The 11,423-nt window shown below is 42.0% G+C and overlaps 1 long non-coding RNA gene across 1 annotated transcript in view; it reads left to right on the forward strand.

Moving 5' to 3' along the window:
* Nucleotides 1–7,400, forward strand: part of LOC144770863 (uncharacterized) — a 180,250-nt gene extending 172,850 nt beyond the window's left edge. The window contains exon 3 of the long non-coding RNA XR_013599059.1: nucleotides 7,266–7,400. This is a non-coding gene — a long non-coding RNA (uncharacterized LOC144770863). The remainder of the gene's footprint in view (nucleotides 1–7,265) is intronic.
* Nucleotides 7,401–11,423: the final 4,023 nt, after the last annotated feature.

Genomic DNA, 11,423 nt, shown 5'->3' on the forward strand with positions numbered 1-11,423 from the left:
TGAATCCGAAACCGGCCCCAGGATGCTTGTTTCCGGTCCAGGGAAGACATGGCTTTGGCAGTTCGGGCTGGACGGTTCCCACGAGGCACAGGGTTAGACTGATTTGCATATAGCCATGTCTGAACTGGGGTGGCTGAGTGAACTAAAGAATGGTGATGGATTAAACCCAGATCAGTTGACTGGGGGTGAGTATTTGATTTGTTCAAACGCTCCGTCCATCATCCCCTTTTGTAACACATTTTTACAGCACACACTTCAACGCAACATAAGTCCAGTCTACACCACATACATTCCAAAACACATACTTTCACTTCACAAAATATTTTTCCACTAAACCCAACAAATTTTCACTACACACAACTCCACTCTCCACTCTTTCACTCGCTGCCACACAAATGCACTCCATACCATAACACATAATTATACGTAATATACTTTCACTTGCTGCCACACAACACCACATAATAACACTGCACAAATACACTCTATACCATAACACATAATTACACTCAATATACTTTCACTGTCCACACATATTCACATCACACACACTATTATCCTCTCATTCCACTATCTCCTACATACACAACCACAGCCTCTTTATACTTCTATAACATTCTCTCTCCATCTATTTCTTTCTTGCACACTATTTATATTAATATTACTTTCTGTAAAAGTCATTCACCACTTCATACACAACCTACTTATCCCTCTCATTCTTACTTTCTATCTATGTTATACATCTCTCACCCCATCTATTCACCACGCCACATATTGACAATACACAAATTCACAACAGAATACACCCTTCCACAACTAACAATTCAAATTCAAAGAACATAATTCCTCTACAAACAACATACTTCCACTCCACTACAAACAACTCAAAATAAATAATAAAAAAACACATTTACAACGCCCGCCACAAACTCAAACTTTCACAAATGCGAGACCGATTGTATTGCAAATGCTTGTTGTTATATATATTATTCCCCCTGCGCTCCCCCACCAGCCGCCACTGTTTGCCAGTAATCTTGAAGATTCTGGGTGGGTGAGTCAAAAAGGTAATCCTCAGAACACACTTATACTTTAGAAACCTGAGAAAGTATCCAGTTCTGATGCTATTTGTAACCAAACTGCTGGAAGAAATTGGGTTAGTGGTTGAAGAGAGTGAACCCCTTCTCAAGCAACAAATACAATACTTGTTAGGGTGAAGTCACAAGTAAATCCCAAATTAACCTGTGCTCAACCCTCTGGTAGCTTTGCACAGAGCCGTCCGGCTTGACTTGGAGGCAATGTGTAAATCATTTGGGCAACAGTTCAAACAGAAATAAAGTGAGAACACCAAATAAAATGGATCCCACACCAATTTAGAAAAATAGAGTAACTTTAATAAATATAACAAGACCAAGTAAAAAAAATCAAATTGGTAGAACCAGAGCTAGGCAATGTTAAAGATTTCAGTGTAAATAGTGCCAAAAATCACAAAGCTCCAATGGTGGTTATCTGGCCACACCGGGGTAAAGTAACTATTTCAGGCTGACTGTGATAGAGCTGCAGGAACCCAAGTAGACCCACTGAACAAAGCACCTTAGGTCCTAGTATGTGGAGTGTTGTGGGGTTCATGTCGAAGATGCTTCACACAGCCAAAGTGATGCATCGGTTCCGAGGTGGGGCAATGTTGTAGTGCGAGTACCTGCGTCATCGTCAACGATCCTGTTGATGAGAACTTGTGACGTGTTGTCTGGATGTGAGGATGCATTGCACAGCCAGGGTAATGTGTTGGTTCCAATGAGCTGTGAGGCGCCATCGCTGTTGGGAGGCTGCAGTCAATGAGGGATGCAAGGGCCAACACTGAGCATGCTTTGCGCAGTGACGTTTCCGTTTAGGCTGTGTAGTGTGAAGTCAATGCAGCTCTTTGCGATGGGAAGATCCATGCAGTAGCGGTGATGCGTCAGTTCTCATCGAGGTTACGCCACACAGCAGAGGAGACTTGTCAGTTCTGCTGCATCCGCAGAGGAAGACAGAGCACCTTAAACCCACTTCCAAGGGTCCAGGACGAGGTTAGTACCCCTTGACAGGGTAGACTCAAAGGTGGCAAAGTCTAGGTGCTGGTTTTATGGTTTTTGGAGCCATCTGTCCATGAGGCTCAAGTCAGTAGGCCAGCCCACTAGCCCTTGGAGTGACTCTGGTGCCCTGGGTTAATAAGATGTAGGTCTAGTACTTCTTACCCAGGCAGGAGGGCAGCAGACAGCAGGTTAGCATGACAGGTAAGCAGTCCTCCAGAGCGTAGTCCAACAGAGTGGCAGTCCTTTAAGCTGCACAGCAGTACTTCTTCCTGGCAGAATCTCCACAGTTCCAGAAGTCAATGAATCAATAAGGGTTGGTAAAGCGCAACCACTCACCCGTGAGGGTCTCAAGGCACTGGAGGGGAGAGGGGTGGCTCGGTTGAGTGCTGGGGTCACCTGAAAAGCCAGGTCTTTAGCTCCTTCCTGAACTGGGGCAATGTGGGAGATTGCCAGAAGTAGAGGGGGAGGGTGTTCCATGTTGAATTATACTGAAGAGTTGGTATCTGAGGTCTGATATTTATACCCAGTTCACACTTTAAAGTGGGGGAAGCTTCTAGTGGCTTTACCTAGAAGGCTGCAGGTGCTCTGCCTTCCTTGCCTTGGTTCCAGACTAACTACAATGGGTGTGCAGCCCTTTGTTTGGAGGCAGGATACAGCTTACTCAAGTGTGAGTAGGGCTGTGCCCAGCTCTTCCCTCCAAACTCTCCCATCCTGTCAGTTGTGGCCCATCCAGCAATGTCTAAGCTCTCTATTTTGTGTAGCTGCCTAGGAGGAATACTCAAAGACAAACTGTCATGGGACCAAAAGACAGGCCAAACTATTAAGGCAAGAAAATGTAAACTTTCTAAAAGTGGCATTTTCAAAATTGTAATTTAAAATCCCACTTTACCATAAAAGAGGATGTTTCAGTATAATTTCAAAGACACCCAACATTAATGGGTTACCTGTTCCCATTTTGAAGTTATAGCTTATTTAATGTAATTAGGTAACTAAAGTATTATCCTATGGAAGAGGTAGGCCTTGCAGTAGTGAAAAACAAATGAGTTGCTCACTGAAAGAACATGTAAAACTGACCAGTAGCATTTGGTTTACAGGCCCTGGGCACATGTAGTGCCATTTAAAAAGGGGATTATAAGCAAATTAAATATTGCCTTTGAGCATAAGCCAATGTTGCCATGTTTTAAAGGGTAAGCACATACAGCTTAGCATTGGTAGCAGTGGTAAAGTGGGCAAAGTCCTAAAGCCAGCAAAAACTAGATCAGCAAAAACAGTGGGGTCGAAAGCAAAAGGTTTGGGGGAAGACCACCCTAAGGCTGACAGGTCTAACAACTACCAAGATCAAGACAGAATATCAGCGTGTATTGAAACATATTTTAAAGATTACAGAAATAAAAACTACACAAAAAGAACACATATTGAACTTTGAACAACTGAATGATATCTTGGATGTTTTTTCAGAAAATGGAAGCATGATCCGGGAAATGAAAGTCTGGAGTGCAAAAAGGAAGAAATGGAGAATCATTATAGGTGAAAATTGGTGGTTTAGAATGCGGCTGCTCGCCTGGCACTTAATATTCCCCACAGAACCTCCTCCCTGCCATTGTTGAGAAACCTTCACTGGCTGCCTATCCACCAAAGAATCAAATTCAAAATGTGCTGCCTAGTCCACAAAACTCTCAAAGATAGTGTTCCTGATTATCTCGCAGAAAGAATTAAGCGCTCCCAGCCCGGCAGATTATCTGTGTTCAAGGGAAAAAGCCCTTCTTGTGATCCCATGCTACAGGAAACTTTACAGAGCTGTCTCTTACCTCACCCCAAAGTACTGGAATTCTCTCCCATTACATCTGTGGAAGTGCCCGACCTCCCACGCTTCAGAAAACTCCTGAAAACAGAACTCTACAGTAACTGATTTTGCGTGCCTTGCTTACCCGTACCTCTAGCGCAGAGATACCCCTTCGGGGGTGATTCTGGCGCTTTATAAATTAATTCATTCATTCATTCATATAAAGTTTGTATGGATCCCAGAAGGATCTGAAGGCATACCAGAAGATCTGGCCTTAACAAAATTGATAGCAGAATTAGAAAAGGGAAAAATACAATATTAACAATCACCCAAGCCCATAGAATACCACATGTGATGCCCAAGATGGCCCTCACAGATGAAAGTCGGCTTTTCTTGTCCTTGTAAATATGGAGCAGTAAAATCCACCACCGATATGTCACAAAAAGTGATGAGGCGCAAGGGGCTTGTAAATAAGCCCCTAGATCTTTGGTAGAGGGCTACATAAAGATCCAGAAGATAATTGGTGCGTGCAGTCAGAGATTACATGTCTAATATAGATATAGATGCCATCGCTAATATCTTTTAGGATTCATTAGATGCATATGTACAAGGGACTGTTCTAAGATCTTATGGTGCACTGCATTTATTAAAACAAAAGCATGCAGCTGCACTCAGACAGGAAAGTATTTACTTTACATTTTCACTTATCTACAAATCAATAAGGATCAATTACCTTGAGTCATGTGACAGAAAGTAGCAACACAATTTATTGGACAGAAAAATGAAAAAAGTGAGTGTGTTGGATGCATACTTCCATACAAATAAGACTTGATATTTTCACAATCAAATGTATTTCAAAATGATGGTAGATTTTGTTGCTTTCTCTAAAATTCTATTATAACAAGAAAGTTATGATATGGCCTTTTCTCAGTGTGTATGAGAATCCTAGACCCATGATCATATCTTCAAAGACAATTTTCTATATTACATGTTTGGGTGATTTTGTTGCAGAAAATGCAGTGGTATAAAACACATATTTCACATGAAACCATGAAATAGGAAAATATTTCAAGGTTCCCTCTGTCATAATAATGACAGCTCCCAAACCACTCTGCAGAGCTTTACCATTGTGATGGCTAGTAGTATTATGTTCAGCCAGGTTTTCTAAAGTATGAAGCAACAAATCAACATTATGCTGCTGTTTAGACAGGAATGTCCCCTGTGTGATGTACTTACATTCATGCCTGCCCTTAGTGTCCTAATACTTCTGAAGTTTTTTGGCCCTGGCATCATGTTAATGTAGAATGTGCAGACTTACCTTGGCTTGTCTCTAGTAATCACATGAGAAAAAAGATACAGTGGAGAAATAAAAGACTCAAACTAAAAATGGATTCATGTAAATTGATAACTGTCTAAGGTGGGTTTTCTATTGAGAACAAAAGCTGTAACCCGCTGACCAGGTGGCATGCAACATCATAGCAGTTCGGGCTGGAATGTTCCCATGAGGCACAGGGTCAGACTGATTTGCATATGGCCATGTCTGAACTGGGGTGGCTGAGTGAGCTAAAGAATGGTGAAGGATTAAACCCAGATCAGTTGACTGGGGGTGAGTGTTTGATTTGCTCAAACGCTCCGTCCATCATCCCCTTTTGTTTCGCTATGCAACATCATAGGCCTTCTCCTTGTGCCTGAAGGCGTGGGCTACAAGCCCACTGACACATGGAAGCTCTTGGGATGGTATGTAAGAGGGCGCTATGGAAGGAGGTTTGCGTTGTATATATGTTAAGTAAGGTCCTGAATAATGGATAATAAATAGGTAGAGACAGAGGTAGATAGTGCTGTTAAAAATACCTCATAAGTGGACTGGTACACTTTATTATTTTCATCTAAATGGCATTTAAAAAAAACGGGAGGATAGTTCACTTTGTGAGGTCATCATGTTTCATTCCTCATTTGCCCTTCAGGAGGTGCAGGTGGGCATTCTTCAGGATCTATGTAACAGACTGAACTCTGTTCTAATGTGAACCTTGTTGGCAATAAATAAAGGAAGAGGTACTTGCTAACCTTGATCATTTGCTGATGCTTATGCCATCCAGGCCTGCACTCAATTTGTGTGAAAAGGTTGTAGAACTGACATGTTATGTTGCAAATGCTGAAAAATTATAATTATGCAGTAAACGGTTCAGTCACAGAATCACAAATCCACTGTCCCTCGCAGTGTCCATTGGATTTTCAAAAATGTATTCAAGAAAGGTAAACAAAACTTAAATATTCTTATTCCAAGTAGTGTCCATTGCACACTGCACTTTGTAGAAATTGGCTTTTTAAGCCAACTCCAGCAAAACAAACATGTAAATTAAAAAATACATCTAGGTAACATGTGTAATGTGGTCCTGTATTAACATCTTGGATTTTTGTTGACATTTACATGAGACGTCCAACAGACCCCAAAATCACACACAAAAAAAGGTAAAGGAGGACATAAAATTTCTAGTGTGGGTGTCACTCAGGAAAAAAACAAGGTTTTTATAATTGGCCTCACCCACCAGTAGAGCTATGCTTCATCATAGGGCTTGCTAACAACATCCCACCGAAGACCAATGCCTGGGATGGACAAGGGGATAGGGCAGACAATACATACACATATGTTATGGGATCTTTTGTTCAGAACCACAACAAAACTGTGATCAAAACTAGCTCAAGAGAGTCCTTAAGTGCCTTTACTCATGGACCTCCTGGCTAGGATTAAAAGATTAAGGATGGTGATGAAAGGGGGGACTATTACCCCTTCATCCCTCCTATCTGCATATTGTCGACACGTTCCGGCCCCCTTAAATCTCCCAAATGGCCCAACCAGCCTTCCTCAGGACTACAGACCAAAATTACAGTATCACCCTACCTGGAACTTCCGGTCAGGGAGAGATAATCAATTCTGTTTTTTATCAGTAACCACACTGTGGATACTACAAATGTCACTGTTCCATCCTCTGGTGTATGATTGGGAGTGCCACCTTAAAGTCACACAGTCCTCAAGGGTATGACGCTGCCCATATGTGCTGATCGTCGCACCAGTTTTAACTTTGTCCTGTGCATCGGAATGTAAAAATTCTGATGTGATCCACATTTCCATGACAACTGGTTCTCTTCACAGATAAACTGGGTATAATAGAATGTATACCTTCATGGTATCCCACCAATGATTTTAATAATAGCAACCTATTTTCAGTTTCATGGGCCAGCCATTTGAAAGCATATTGCCAGAAGTTTTCTATATTATTGATACACCGCTGTCTTAAACAGTGTGAATGAAACGTTTACAATATGAACAATTTTTTTGGGCTAAATGGGGAAAAAAGAACAGCATGAAAGGAAATGTAATTGAGGCAGAGCTAAACTATACTAATTCTTCATAGGTACAGTTTGGGCAACGCAAAAGTTCTCCAAAGAGGCCAACACGCCATCTCTGCCACACAAGAGCCAGTAAGGGATTTGCGTACACTCCAGCTCACGGTCATGGGTGCAGTTCTCTCAATGAGCTTCCTGTTGCCATAAGGTGAGTCCGAATAGGGGCTGGAGAGGATTATCTATAAATTGTGAAAGATTTACTTCAAGAGGATGTCTGACTCCTGTGGATGTTTTAGTTGGCTTTAGTGGTGGTGGGGGAAATAGAAAATCAGAAAGAGCGAGAAAAGTGGTGGTTGGGCTAATGTATATAGAACCATACAGCTCCTAAACAGATTAGCCTATGAACTTGGGGTGGTGGTCTTGCAGCATATGTGTGAAGCTTGGGCATCATGGAGTTGGTGGATCAGACCATGTACCCACGAAGACAGGGAAATGATAAGGTGCCATTGAAAGCTGAGCAGAATAGTGAAGGACCTAGGTAAAGGTAGAAGAGTGTGAGAAGTCAGCATGCTGTGAGTTTCAGGAATGTGAGATCATGACAGCACTTCTGGCTTCAGGACATGCTGAAAGGACGTTAACCATGTGCACCTTCATGCTCTGCTAAAAAGGGAGAATTGGTCACTAGATTGATGTTGGAGGGACCAAAGAAGCCATTGCATTGAACTGATGGTTCCAACTTTAACAACCAGTAAGTTATTTTTATTTTTCATGCTGCCAATGTTTCTGTCTATCAAGAAGCAATGCTTGGGCAAGGAGTTGCACATCATTTAGATATCACACACTGTTCTTCTTTGGCCTTCCTAGCTAGAGGACTGCGAGTTACTATATTATATATAAAATAAATATGATGTTAGTCCCTGCTGTACCACACTCTTGACATGTCCCTCGGGGAGTATCTGTAAGTGTGGGGGTGTCAGGAGTGGTAGGCTTTTCGAAAGGCCATGGGTTAACTCTAAATGTCAAGGGGGAATTGCAGACCACAACTGTCCAATTACATCCACAAGAGGAGCAAGGCAATGGATTTTTTCATGTTTTTCAGGGTAATGGTGACATTGATGTTCACTACAGAACCATTCCTCCAGAATATTTACACTCTCCTACCTGCTGTACTAGCTAGTCATACGGCCTCTGAGAGGGTTTTTGGTGGCCACTCTGGGTAGTCTGAAAGTAGGCTGCAGACGCTTGACAGCGAGGGATGATGGTGTCTAAAGGAAAAAGTGTTGATCTAAACGGCCTAGTTGAGGGTGTCTGAAGACCTGCAAGAGTTTGTGAGGGCATGTTAAGCTCGCTCAGGGTTTTCAATGAGCAGGTCTTGGTGCCTTGCAGACAGTTTGCATGATTCTCATGAGTAATATGATAATAGCCGAGGGCCTTTTCAAGAGCTCTGTATCACTCTGATGGCAAATTGAAATATTAAATGATCAGGAAGCAGTGTCTTGAGGGATGTCATTCATAATGGGCTAATAAAACTTGGCCCCAAATTCTCCTGATCATGGCTGCCAGGTAAGTGGATTACCCAAACACTGAACAGTACCAGGACTTCTTTTTGGAATCTGCCCATCCACTCTGACAGAACTGGCTCCACCCTTGTCCACTATGCCTTTAGATGGCTGGTGATTTAGAGTGCGTAAGTGTGTAGGAGAAGTCGTTTGTTCTTAGAATGTGGCAATGGTTTAGTTGTAGTTGAATCAGTAACTGTATTTTCTTGGTAAAAGTGCCCAGAAACACACCAGCAGACACCCACATACACGCAGTATTATGGCTTGCTTGTTTTTACTGCCACTATAAATTAGGGGCATATTTACGAGCCCCTTTGCGTCACTCTCGCACCACGGAATGTGGTGCAAGAGTGACGCAAATGAAAAATTTGATTTATGAAGCCACTCAAAGCCATACTTGTGTGGCTCTGTGTGGTTTGACAAATCTCAAGTAATGTAACACAGCTGGAATCGCTGTGTTGCATTATCCTTGAAAAGGGAGGCGTTTCCAAGGGTTTTGATGCATCCCCAGATTAACAAGAACTTGTAAAACTGCAGATAAACCAAAAACCTAAACCTCCCCAGGTGAGGCGTAACGTAGAGGAATATGTTTATTTTTCCTCGTCTTTTTCCCTTTCCAGTTGGCACCTCCACTTCACCTTCATTCAGACTTGTATTGTGTGGTCAAGAACTCAGATGCCCAAACCATCCTAGGTCCTGAAGAGACCCTGCATCCTTAATAGGGTCGAAACGCCGTCAACATTTTGTGAAAACGAACCAATATCACAGCACTTATCACTGTATAAAGTGGCTGTATAATTTGAGGAAATGACACTGTTGGTCATTTTCTCTGTTACAAATACGTGAACCCTTGAACATATTTCCACACCTTGTCCCTTAACTGTTTGGTTCAAGACTCACTTGGGACACTTTTTTCACAAATGCTTTTCTTTGTATAAATAATGTTAATATATATTGTGTAAATAATCTAAACATACATGTGCAAACTCTTAGGGTGTCTGGTCCCCCTTCTATGACATCTTACACAACCCTTTTTATATTGCGATTGTGCAGTAATATCATGTATAGCTATATTTTCCTACAGGAACCACTGTTTCCCTGACACAAAAGAGATCATATGGAGTACAAGCTGGGCTCCATCTAATAGTGACATAAATAGTGCTTTCTGTGGCAAGATTAATTTTGTTGTCAAGTTTTGCAACGTTTAGTGCATTCGATTTGGGTCTGTATCTGTGTTTCTGTCTCTACTTGGCAGTCTACTCTCAGCCTGAAAATATATTTCATCTGTCTGATAGTCCTGATTTGAGTCAAGCAAATAGTAAAGAGCTTCATGTTCCAGCTTGTGGACAAAGCTCACATTTCCTATTACTTTACTGTGATTCTCTTTTCCCCTAATGGAAATGAACTTGTATTATGGTTCATGGGATACAAATCAATCATCTGTTTTTAACTCATATCAAATCATATATGTTGGGCACTATAATAAAAAATATATAATTGCATTTGTGTGTCCTTTCTACGAAGAGAGAAGCACAGAATTTTTAATTAATTTAAAAGTGTTTTCATTCAGCCATAAGGAAAGTGATAGGGGTCACATTTTATGTAGGTATTTGACAGTCAAATGGCCATCCAGCACCAGAAACCAGGTGGGCGCTGTGCAGAGGGGCTCAATAATTCACAATGTAAAATAAGAACGTGGAACAAAGACACATTTAGAGCTGAGAAAGGGTGATGGTACCTCTGGGAAGAAGCAGAGGGATGCAACATCACTGGGGAAAAAAGATTAGAGGAGTTAGCAGGTGTTTACATAGATACAGGGAGTGTAGAGGAGAAAGGAATAATGCTGGTATTCAGCAAGGAGAGAAGGAATGGTCTCACAAGATGAGTGTTGAAGACAAGGAGGAATGACTCAGTTCTTATGGTGAGGGCTACCGAGTTCCAGGTTCCCGGTTGTAGCCTGGCCCTAGTGAAGGTGAATATCTGTGCAAGAGATTTGCCTGAATCTGGTACCTCAATTTGTATTACTATTGGTTGACGCTACCGCTGCTGGTCGCCAGCAGGCTTGGATCGGGCCAGTGCCTTGAGACCCTCATGGGTGAGTAGTGCGCTTTATAAACGCCTGATTGATTGATTGATTGATCATTGACAGAATATTGGGAACTCCAATATCATTGGGACAGAATATCGTGTTGAAAATATCAATGTCCCAAATTTGAGAACGTAAGTGCAAATAGGTAAGTGTAGATTTACTCTTTTTAACTACACACCTACATACCTTGAAGATATATATATATCGTCAAGGTACATATGAGGATGATGGATTAAAACCATGATCTATTGACTTGGTAAGAGTATTCTGCATCATTCAGAAACTCTGTCCATCACCACCCCCCTTTTCCAAAATCGGTTTTAACCACACTATGTGTGGGAGGGTATACTCAGACGTGAGTCCCTTGCTCATTGCACCATCAGGATTCAAGCAAGCCGGGCCGAAGAAGGCTGTGATGCCAGAAACCGGTCCCCGGAAGCTTGTTTCCTTCCCAGTATAAGAATTGGCTTGGTAGTTTGGTTTGCCCTGTTCCCATCATGCACTGGGACAGGAACAGACTAATTTGCATATAGCCAGGTTCTGAGCTGGGATGGTGCAGTGAGCTAAAAAACGGTGAT

The sequence above is a fragment of the Lissotriton helveticus genome, chromosome 7 (genome assembly GCF_964261635.1).
Source record: "Lissotriton helveticus chromosome 7, aLisHel1.1, whole genome shotgun sequence".
Lineage (NCBI taxonomy): Eukaryota > Metazoa > Chordata > Amphibia > Caudata > Salamandridae > Lissotriton > Lissotriton helveticus.